At 44.3% G+C, this 11,762-nt stretch overlaps 1 pseudogene across 1 annotated transcript; it reads left to right on the top strand.

Moving 5' to 3' along the window:
- The first annotated feature begins 3,680 nt into the window (after window positions 1-3,680).
- LOC105514831 lies at window positions 3,681-4,499 on the top strand (annotated as a pseudogene). The gene has a single exon (XR_001002230.1). The product of XR_001002230.1 is annotated as a ubiquitin-conjugating enzyme E2 E3 pseudogene (transcript).
- The last annotated feature ends 7,263 nt before the right edge of the window (window positions 4,500-11,762 follow it).

Raw genomic sequence — 11,762 nt, 5'->3', positions numbered from 1 at the left:
CTCTGTCCTGGCTGCAACCAGCGCCGCACTCCACCCCCTTACCGAGGTCCTTGCTACCTCGCCCTCCCCCTACCCCAGCTACCCCAGGCTGTGGGAAACTCGCCCCGCCGCAGGCGTCTTTACCTACTCACAAAAGGTGCTTTGCATTTAAACCACTTTCAAATTAAGAAGAAAAACAGGTCATACCAGCACTTCCGCAGGCCGAGGAGGGCGGATCACCTGAGGTCGAGTTAGAGACCAGCCTGCCCAACAGGCTGGTCTCTAATTTTGTATTTTTCTACTAAAAGTACAAAAATTAGCCGGGCACCTGTAATCCCAGCTACTCGGGAGGCGGAGCCGGGCACACTTTTCTACTAAAAGTACAAAAATGGTGGTGGGTGCCTGTAATCCCAGCTACTCGGGAGGCGGAGGCAGGAGAATGGCTTGAACCTGGGAGGTGAAGGTTGTGGTGCGCCCAGAGCACACCATCACACTCCTGCCTGGGCAACAAGAGCGAAACTTTTTTTCTTTTAAACAACAACAACAACAAAAATTCTACTAGTTACACAGTAGGGCTCCTCAGAAGGCAGAGGGAGCGCCTCTTGTTTCAAGTTTTTCTTGTTTAGGGGTTTACGTAAAAGCTAAGCTAACTGCCGGTGGGCTGATAGTGTGACAAAACTTACTATTTTGTTGATTCAAAGCGATCCTTGGTATTTTAGTGTGCAAGTACTTGAAAGCATGACTGTAATTATCTTAGAAGCATACATTGTCATGGGATATTGGGTCATGTGGACACTGTGTTTCTGTAGGAGTTTGTCCTTGCAGATACCATAAACTGCTTTCCTTAACCATTAACATCTTATGACCTTGAGTTATGCAGTAAGGAGCGTGTCTTCCTAGTTTTAAAGGACTTGAGCTTTGACATCCTGGCTCTCCGAGGTTCCTGCTTAACGGTTTATCCACTTGTACACCACAGAGTCTGAGCACCATTGTGGAAGACACCACTCCAGTAATATATCAAAGACAGACTGAGCACCTACTCCAATAACATAAATAGTAATAGCAATGCTATGGGAAATAATTAGGAAGTTAAATGTATGTATACAATTGATCATTTTCAGTTTTATATTGGCTAAAACTACATAGGATGGTTAATCAAATATTAGAAATATCTTTCAAAAATGCGACCTAACATAAACACACACAGTTTGAGAAGACCATTTCCTCTATGTTCAATATATATGGAGTTCAGATTTATGAACTTATTTTATGCTTTTCATTAGATCGTTTGTTTTCTATCTTGATTTCTTCTGTGTTCATGAGCTTGTGAACCAAAAGTATCTAATAGGTCTCAATTTAGAAAGTTTACTTTGCCAAGGTTAACGACGTGTTTTGCAGCCGATGTGGTCCAGATGTAGCTGGGTTATACATCTTCTGCTGTGACCTGAAGCAGACAGAGAGCAGGGAGACAAGGAACCAAGTTCCCGGTGCCTCTTGTGTTAAGGGCGTGCGTCCATTCCTGAGGGCTCCCTTCTGGTGATCTGATCACCTCCCAGTCTTCAACTCCTAATCCCATCACATTGAGGGTTAGAAGTTCAACATAGATGTTCTGGGATGGACACATTCATTCCACAACACTGTCCATTATCTCTCTCTCTCTTTTTTCTTTTTTAGAAGGAGTTTCACTCTCGTTTCCCAGACTAGAGTGCCATGGCGTGATCTTGACTCACTGCAACCTCTGCCTCCTGGGTTCAAGCGATTCTCCTGCCTGATTCTCTAGTAGCTGAGATTACAGGCGGATGCCAAAATGCCCAGCTAATTTTGTAGTTTTAGTAGAGATGGGGTTTCACCATATTGGTCAAGGCTGGATTTGAACTCCTGACCTCTGGTGATCCACCCACCTCGGCCTCCCAAAGTGCTGGGATTACAGGCATGAGCCACTGCACCCGATCATGCCTGCACTTTGGGAGGCCGAGGCGGGTGGATCACCTGAGGTCGGGAGTTCGAGACCAGCCTGACCAACATGGAGAAACCCCATCTCTACTAAAAATACAAAAAATTAGCCGGGCGTGGTGGCACGTGCCTATGATCCCAGCTACTAGGGAGGCTGAGGCAGGAGAATTGCTTGAACCTGGGAAGCAGAGGTTGCGGTGAGCCGAGATCGTGTCATTGCACTCCAGCCTGGGCAACAAGAGTGAAACTCCGCCTCAAAAAAAAAAAAAAATTTTACATAGACCAATTTAGTGATCTTTACTTTATCAATATTTCTTGATTTGTGCCATGGAACTGCCAGTTTTTCCTCTCCCAGTATACAAAGAATTTCAACCACAATTTTCTTTGTCTTGATATAATTTCATCTTTTAATTTCACCTATTGCCGAGACCAGCTCAGTCGGGGAGACCCGAACCCAGCGGTGCTGGAGGAATTAAAGACACACACACGGAAATATAGAGGTGTGAAGTGGGAAATCAGGGGTCTCACAGCCTTCAGAGCTGAGAACCCTGAACAGAGATTTACCCACGTATTTATTAACAGCAAGCCAGTCATTAGCATTGTTTCTATAGATATTAAATTAACTAAAAGCATCCCTTATGGGAAACGAAGGGATGGACTGAATTAAAGGAATAGGTTGGGCTAGTTAACTGCAGCAGGAGCATGTCCATAAGGCACAGATCGCTCATGCTATTGTTTGTGGCTTAAGAATGCCTGTAAGTGGTTTCCTGCCCTGGGTGGGGGCCAGGTGTTCCTTGCCCTCATTCCGCTAAACCCACAACCTTCCAGGGGGAGAGTTATGGCCATCATGAACATGCCACAGTGCTGCAGAGATTTTGTTTATGGCCAGATTTTGGGGCGGCTTGTTCCCAACAACCTATCAAATGTGTTTATTGTACCTACCTTTTAGGTAGATTATGATGGGAGGAGCAAACTCATGTTTTTCAAAGGCGTGTCCAGTAAGCCAAACACTAATCATTAGAAGTATTTACAAAGTGATCTACAATTAAAGGCTTTGCCAAACTCATTACATTGGCAAGGATTTTCTCTTACGTGTACTTTGTTTTTGTGTAAATAATGAAGAATGGAGGAAATTATTCCCATACTTATTAGAAATATGGGTTTGGAGCCTACAAGAAATTCTTCGGGCTGTTGAAACTGAGGAGGCATTGTTGATAGACTTCTCCACTCAATTACCAATTTTCCTTTTGGTCTGAAATATGTGCAGTTCAGGCATATGCGAATGAAAGCTTACTCCAAGTGATCTTTAACAGGCTTCTTTCTAGCATGCCTTCAATCATATCACTCTGTACTATCAGTAAACGTTTTGGTTTTTGTCATGGATGCTTCGTGGCCATTTCTTTCATCTTCTTTCCACTAAAACTCAGTCATGATTATCTTTCTTAATTTCTGGGAAGCAAAAATCTCCAATGTGATGACTTTTATATCTTTCTAACGTCCCTATGTAGAAACCTTCTCCTGTATTACCTTGCTCTGTCGACAAGAATTCCATCATGCTTTTCAAAGAGATATCTACAAAATATAATGACCAATAGGTTTCCAATTAAGTACAGATGGTAAATAATATTGAAATGTGTAAATATTACACAAAAATATTTATTTTAAACTTCCCAAACATGATCTTTAAGGTTTAAGAATACAAAAGGAGTATAATTCTTTAAGAAAGAATGGGTATGATCTGACTGCATAATTCCCTCTGACTTTCAGTGTTCCACATTCCCCAGCCAGAGCCTCCTCGGCTTCTTTTTTTCCCTCTCTTCCCTTTCCCCCCACCACAGCTGCCTCCATTTCCTTAAGGAAGGGTTTTTTTCTCTTTCCCTCCCCCACACCATAGTGGCGTGTGAACAGGCCAGGCGGGCGGCCGAGTTTTCCAAGCAATAACTTCACCAAGATGTCCAGTGATAGGCAAAGGTCCGATGGTGACAGCCCCAGCACCAGCAGTGGCAGATGTGGACCAGCAAGACCCAGCCGGTCCAGAGGCTGAAGAACATGAGGAAAGAAAACCTTCTGCCACCCAGCAGAAGAAAAACACCAAACTCTCTAGCAAAACCACTGCTAAGTTATCCACTAGTGCTAAAAGAATTCACAAGGAGCTAGCTGAAATAACCCTTGATCTTTCTCCTAATTGCAGTGCTGGGCCTAAGGAGATAACATTTGTGAATGGAGATCAACTACACGTGGTCCGCCGGGTTCGGTATACGAAGGTGGTGTGTTTTTCTGGATATCACATCTTCATCAGATTATCCATTAAAGCCACCAAAGGTTACTTTCCACATCAGAATCTATCACTGCAACATCAACAGTCAGGGAGTCATCTGTCTGGACATCCTTAAAGACAACTGGAGTCCCGCTTTGACTACTTCAAAGGTTTTGCTGTCCATTTGTTCCCTTTTGACAGATTGCAACCCTGCAGATCCTCGGGTGGAAGCATAGCCACTCAGTATTTGACTAACAGCACAGGACACGACAGGATAGCCAGACAGCCGACCAAGAGATACACAACATAATTCACATAATTTGTATGCAGTGTGAAGGAGCAGAAGGCATCTTCTCACTGTGCTGCAAAACTTTATAGCCTTTACGATATGAACTTCTGTGTATATGTTATAGTGATTCTACTCTGCTTTTATCCTTTGGAGCCTGGGAGACTGCCCAAAAAGGTAAATGCGATCAAGAGTAGAACTTTGCAGCTATAGATTAGTTATATTTAAAATGCCTACTTGCAAGTCTTGTTTCTCTGGGATATCAAAATGTATTTTGTAATGTACTACGGATACTGGTCCTGAAGTCTACCAAATACTATAATGCATTTTAGCCTAATTCATTATCTTCATGAAGTTATAAAAGTAGCTATAGATGACTAGGAATTACGTCTTTTGTATTAAACCCAGATCTATTTCTGAGTATGTGGTTCATGCTGTTGTGAAAAGTGTTTTACCTTTTACCTTTGTCTGTCTGTAATAAGAGGATTTCCTTTTACCCTTTGTAGCTCAGAGAGCACCTGATGGATCATCTCAAACACAATAAACATGCTCCTGAAGGAGGAAAAAAAAAAAAAAGAAAGAGAAAGAAAGGGCGTGATCTCGACTCAGCACAACCTCCATCCCCAGGTTGCAGCGATTCTCATGCCTCAACCTCCCAAGCAGCTAGGACTATAGGCGTGCACCACCTGACTAATTTTTGTAGTTTTAGTAGAGAGGGGGTTTCACCATGTTGGCCAGGCTGGTCTTGAACTCCTGGCCCCAAGTGATCCACCCATCTCAGCCTCCCAAAATGCTGGAATTACAAACATGAGCAACCATGCTGAGCCAGAGATGTGTGTTCTGAAAACAAAGCCAGATAGAGATTGCCGCCTAGTTCTGTGCATGGTCCTATTAGTGAAGAAAAACAATAATGTGCTAAATATGAATAGCAGTGCCATATAAAAATTTGAGGGTAAATCTTGTTTCTTATATAAAAGTAATGGTGTCTTTTTTGCTAATTCCTATATGATTTGAAATAAATCCCTGGACCTCTAAACACAGTCTGTGGAATAAATAAGACATAAAAAGTAAAGCCAGCAAGTTGACAGACTAGCAAATGCTGGGCCCTCATATCCTCATGGAGACACCAACTTAACAAATAATTTTTCATCAAAAATATCTTTGTGAAAAAAGTCTGGAAACCAGTAAGGGAGCCGTAGTATTCAATGAACACCGATGCAAAATTGGACTGAATGGGTGGGAAAGTTTGTGGAAATTTGTTCATCTCCATCCCACTGCCTCCCTGGCACAGGGCAGCATGCTTCTGTCATTATTTTCTTCTAGGGACAAAAAAAAAGAGTAAAACTTAAATCCACTGTTCTGGCTTGTCGGGCATTTGCATGACACTGCATTCTGTCTCTTTTGACTGGGATTACTGAAAGACAAAGTGAAGCCCAGGAGTGGTGGCTCACGCCTGTAATCCCAGCACTTTGGGAGGCCAAGGCAGGCAGATCACCAGGTTAGGAGTTCGAGGCCAGCCTGGCCAACACGGTGAAACCCTGTCTCTACTAAAAATATAAAAATTAGCCGGGCGTGGTGGCGTGTGCCTGTAATCCCAGCCACTCGGGAGGTTGTGCAGGAGAATCACTTGAACCCAGGAGGCGGAAGTTGCAGTGAGCTGATCATGCAAGTGCAGTCCAGCCTGGGTGACAGGGTGAGACGCCGTCTCAAAAAACAAAAAAAAGAAATAAACAGTGACATAGTTTGTAAATCAGCTTGGAGGGTGGAGAAAAAGGAAACACAACACACCAAACCTCATGGGATGCAACAAAAACACTCCTAATGAGGAAATTTATAACTAAAAATGACTACATAAAAACAGAATAAGAGTTTCCAATCAATGACCCAAGTTTATACCTCAAGGAAATAGAAAAAGAAAAAACTAAACAAAAACATACATAAACAGGAAATAAAGACTAAAAGAGAAAGAAGTAAAATAGAGAATAGAAAACACTAAAGTTGTGAAAGTAACAGGTGATACTTTGACAAATTCAAGAAAATTGACAAAAATTGACTTAAAAAACTAAAATCAAAAAGGAATCACAACTCATTCTATACAAAGGAAATAAAGAAGAAATGGATAGATTTCTGGAAACACATAACATACACTTACTTAGTATGAATATAAAAGATACAGACCTGTAACTTGTAGGAAGATTGAATCAATAATCAAGAACCTCTTCAAAAGAAAAGTCCTGTACCAGGTAACTTCAGTGGAGAACTCTACTATACATTCTAAGAAGAATTAAAGCTAATCGTCCTTAAACTTAAAAAAAAACAAAAAAAAAAAACTCAAAAAGCCAGGCGTGGTGGCTCACACCCGTAATCCCAGCACTTTGGGAGGCCGAGGCAGGCAGATCATGAGGTCAGGAGATCGAGACCATCCTGGCTAACACAGTGAAACCCCGTCTCTACTAAAAATACAAAAAAAAATTAGCCAGGCATAGTGGTGGGTGCCTGCAGTCCCAGCTAATCCGGAGGCAGAGGCAGAAGAATTGCTTGAACCTGGGAGGTGGAGATTGCAGTGAGCCGAGATCGCGTCATTGCACTCCAGCCTGGGTGACACAACAAGACTTGGTCTCCAAACAAACAAACAAACCCTGAAAAGGAGGGAAAGGAGGGAATACTTCCAAACTCATGCTATTAGGCTAGCATTACCTTGACATCAAAGCAAGGCAAAGCTACTACAAAATATAGAAAAATATCCCCGATGGATGGGGAAAATAATTTTCAGAACACCTCCCCCAAACTAGCAAGTTAAAATCAAATGCATATTAAAAGGTCGTATACCATGACATGTGAATTATTACTGGAATGCAAAGATGGTAAAACACACGAATATCAATCCATGTAATACTCCACATTCAGAGAATTAAAGGGGGAAACAACATCATTTTCTCATTTGATGCAGCAAACATTTGTAAAGTGAATACATTCTTTTGTGATAAAATCACTCAACACAGTAAGAATACAAGAAATCTGGTCGGGCGCAGTGGCTCACCCCTGTAATCCTAGCACTTTAGGAGGCTGAGACAGGTGAATCATGAGGTCAGCAGTTCAAGATCAGCCTGGCCAAGATGGTGAAACCCTGTCTCTACTAAAACTAAAAAATTAGCCAGGCGCGGTGGTTTGCACCTGTATTCCCAGCTACTTGGGAGGCTGAGGCAGGAGAATTGCTTGAACCTGGGCGGTGGAGGTTGCAGTGAGCAGAGATCACCTCACTGCACTCCAGCCTGGGTGACAGAGTAAGACTCCATCTCAAAAAATAAAATAAAATACAAGAAACCTACCTCAACATAATAAAGGCCACTTAGGAATAGCACACAGTTACTATCATACTTGATGGTGAAAGCCTGAAATCTCTTCCTCTAAGATCAGGAAAGAGAAGCCTGCTTTTGCTATTTCTATTCAACATTATTACTGGAATCCTGACCAAAGAAATTAGACAAGAAAAAGAAACAAATGCCAAGCAGCAGAAAAAGAAAAGTAGAATGCTCTGTGTTCACAGAAGATATCATCTTACATGTGGAAAACACTAAAGATTCCAAGGGAAAAACTGTGAAATTACATATGTGATTAGGAATATAAGGAACTCCTACAATTCAACAACAGAAATTAAAAACAAAAATTAAAAAATGAATCAAGACCAGGCATGGTGGCTCACGCCTGTAAAGCCAACATTTTGGGAGATGGAGCCAGACAGATCACCTGAGGTCAGGAGTTCGAGACCAGCCTCCTGCCTCAGCCTCCTGAGTAGCTGGGACTACAGGCGCCTGCCGCCATGCTGGCTAATTTTTGTATTTTTAGTAGAGACGGCATTTCACCACGTTGGCCAGGATGGTTTTGATCTCTTGACCTTGTGATCCACCTGCCTTGGCCTCCGAAAGTGCTGGAATTACAGGCCTAAACCACCGTGCCTGGCCTGCAATTCTTATCCTCAAATTTAAACAAAATTTAAATTTATCACGAGAGAGAAATCAACATGTCACAATTATCACATACAATCAACCCACCACTCATCTGCACCCCTCTTTCGTCATTACTGTTCCCTTCCCTCACTCGGTATCTCTCATTCTCATCTGTGTCTCTCTTTTTTCCCGTTTCCCCCCCCAAGGTTTCTGCTCCTTATGTTGTGCCTCTCTCCTCTCCTGCTCTTTCTCCCCTTCTTCCCTCGAATCCTTCAATTCCATATATTCTCCTCCATCTTGCAACTTGTTTCGCCCCATACAACTTCTTTCTCCCCTATCTTTCCATTGTCCGAAATCTACATGTTATTTCTGCTGCCCGTGGCTCTCCCTGTTAAATTCCTTCTTCCCTGTTATAACCCGCTGTCCTCACTCTCTGGCAGCCCCAGATGCCCAGGCCTCCCCCTGCTCTCCTTGTCACCAGCTGCCCCTCTCACTGTCCCACCATCATCCTGCTCTGTCTTCAGTGGCTCCAAATCCCTCCTCTTCCCCACTCTGAGGGGCCTACCCTTTGCTGGCTCTCTCCTTATCTTGCTGTCCTTCATCTTGCTGGACATCGAGCTTTTTTCTACATTTCTCCAGTTGTTTCCCTGTTACTTTCTCAGCTCCTTCGTTCTAACTTCTTTTTGTAAATTCCTCACCCATAGTCTACTTTGCCATGTGTTTACAGGTTTCCTTCAGTCTTTCCTCTCGTTTTTCTACTTCTCTCTCAGTTCTCTGTCTCTTTCTCTGTCTCCTGATCCTTTTAGCCCACACATTCACAGGAGGGTTTGGAGTAAGACGCCTGCATCCCGGAGAAGCACATTTCCAAGGGGTGGAGCTGGGCAGGCTGGAACCGGATAGGCCCCGGGCACCTCCCCAACGCACAAGCAATGACTGCGAAGAGACCTGGGGATGAGCAGGGCCTGGCACGAGGAGGAGGGAGGTGGGGGGTGACGGCGCCTTAGGCCGGGGTGGGGTCTGCAGGATCCTAGGACCAGGCAGAGGACGCGGCCTCCCCGGGACTGCTGCTGCGGCCCTGCGCTACAGGGGCCGACGAGGGCGAGGCTGGGGAACCGCATAACCCTGAATTCACCTCGTGGGTGAGGGCTTTAGGTGGTGCAGGGCAGGAGGAGGGGTCAGTAAAAGGTTTTAAACGAGAACACTGAACGGAAAGACGTGTCTAAGTGACCTGAAGGGAGAAAGATCCAGGACGGATTCAGACTCAGAATGATTTTACCCCCAAATCATTGACACAATCCTGGCTCTCTCGGCGATGTGTGATTTCCTTGGGGAGGGGTTATTTTCAGGGGTGTACGAACCTACGGATCCCGGGTACGGAAGCACCAGAGGACTGCGAAGCCCAAGTTTAATCTTTACAGACGCGCTGCGGCCCAAGGTTAACTCCGTGCGATCTGCTTCCGGGTCTGAAGGAAACGGCACGCGCAGGGCGGAAGTCAGGGCTTGGCGCGCCCAGCAAGCTGCGGATTGGGAAGGGGAAAAAAGAGGGGGCAGGGCCTGTGTTTTCCTCTTCTGGCTCCCAGCGCATCTCTATTTTCCGGAGTAAGGAGGCGATATTTACCAGTGAGGTTGAGGCAACTCAGCAGGATCTCCCTGGGGCGGAGCAAAGTCTGCGATTGGATCCAGGAAAATTCCTGCTATCGAAATTAAGTTTAGTAACTTAATTTAAAAGCCCTGGAATTGTCTGTGAAGGGGATGCCAACTGGAAGGGGAAATGCAAACTCTGCATGCAGTGATAGTCCAATTCTATGCTGATGCCCCACCGACCAAATAGAAATCCCTTTATTTTCTGGTCTCCATTCACTCCAGAGTCAACCCTGTACTCGTTTCCAGAAACTTTTTTTTTTTTTTTTTTTTTTTGAGACCAGGTTTCGCTCTTGTTGCCCAGGCTGGAGTGCAATGGCGTGCCTTCCGGGTTCAAGCGATTTCTCCTACCTCAGCCTCTGGAGTAGCTGGAATTACAGGCACGCACCACCATGTCTGGCTATTCTTTTTGTATTTTTAATACAGATGGGGTTTCTCCATGTTGGTCAGGCTGGTCTCAAACTCCTGACCTTAGGTGATCCACTGGCCTCAGCCTCCCAAACTGCTGAGATTACAGGCGTGAGTCACCGCCCCCAGCCCAGAAACGTTCCTAATGACAACACCTGGGCTGCAAGGCCTGGGAAACTAGGTCTGTTATCATCCAGTTTCACCTTGCCTCTGCACAGGAGACAGTGCACTGAAAACAGCAGGGTTTTGCAGCAAAGAAAGAGTTTAATAATCTCAGGGCTAGCCAAGTCAAACAAGTGGGAGAGGGAGAGAAGAAGTTAATTATCAAATCCGTCTCCCGAAAAGCTGGGAGACTAGGGGTTTTGAGGATAATCTGGAGCAAGGGGCTAGGAAATTGGTGTGGCTGATTGGTTGGGGAGGAAATTATAGGAGGGTCCAAAACTATCCCGGAGCTGAATAAGTTTTTGGGTGGGGGGCGGTCACAGGATCGGGTGGTGCCAGCTCTCTGGTACCAGTGAAGAGGTCCAGGTGGTTGAATACTGGAGGTTAAAAAATAATAAAGAAAAAAAGAAGTCCAGGTGGCCTGAGCTGGTCTGCCCAATTGGAAAAGCCTGAAAAACACCTCAAAGACCAATCTTAGGTTTTGACAAAAGTGATGTTATCTATAGGAGCAATTAGGGAAATTACAAATCTTGTGACCTCCATATGACTGGTTAATGTTTATACCTACATTTTAGCAGAATTCAGGTACCTCCCATAATCCTAACTTTGTGGCCTTTCATCATGTAAAAGGCATCTTACAAAGGTGGTACACGTCACCTGAGGGTCAGTTTGGGAAGGGACTATTACCGTCCTTGCTTCCAAGTGATAACTATAAACTGAATTATTCCCATAGTTAGCCGAACCAATGCCCAAGAATGAGCAAACACAGCTTCTGTGGTTAGAAACAATTAAGTTTCACTATCAATTTTTGCAAAGGCAGTGTCAGGTTCAGTGATATGTAAGATGACCAGATGACCAACTTATGCTTTAAATAAGCTGTTTTTTTTTTTTTTTTTAAGAGATGGAGTCTTGCTCTGTTGCCCAGGCTGAGTGCAGTGGTGCAATCTTGGCTCACTGCAACCTCTGCCTCTTGGGTTCAAGTAATTCTCCTGCCTCAACCTCCCAAGTAGCTGGGACTACAGGTGCATGCCACCATGCCCCACTGATTTTTATTGTATTTTAGTAGAGACAAAGTTTCACCATGTTGCCCAGGCTGGTCTTGAACTCCTGAGCTCAGGCAATCCGCCCG

The sequence above is a fragment of the Colobus angolensis genome, unplaced genomic scaffold, assembly GCF_000951035.1.
Source record: "Colobus angolensis palliatus isolate OR3802 unplaced genomic scaffold, Cang.pa_1.0 Scaffold25, whole genome shotgun sequence".
Taxonomy (NCBI): Eukaryota; Metazoa; Chordata; class Mammalia; order Primates; family Cercopithecidae; genus Colobus; species Colobus angolensis.
This window is presented reverse-complemented; position numbering and strand designations above follow the sequence as displayed.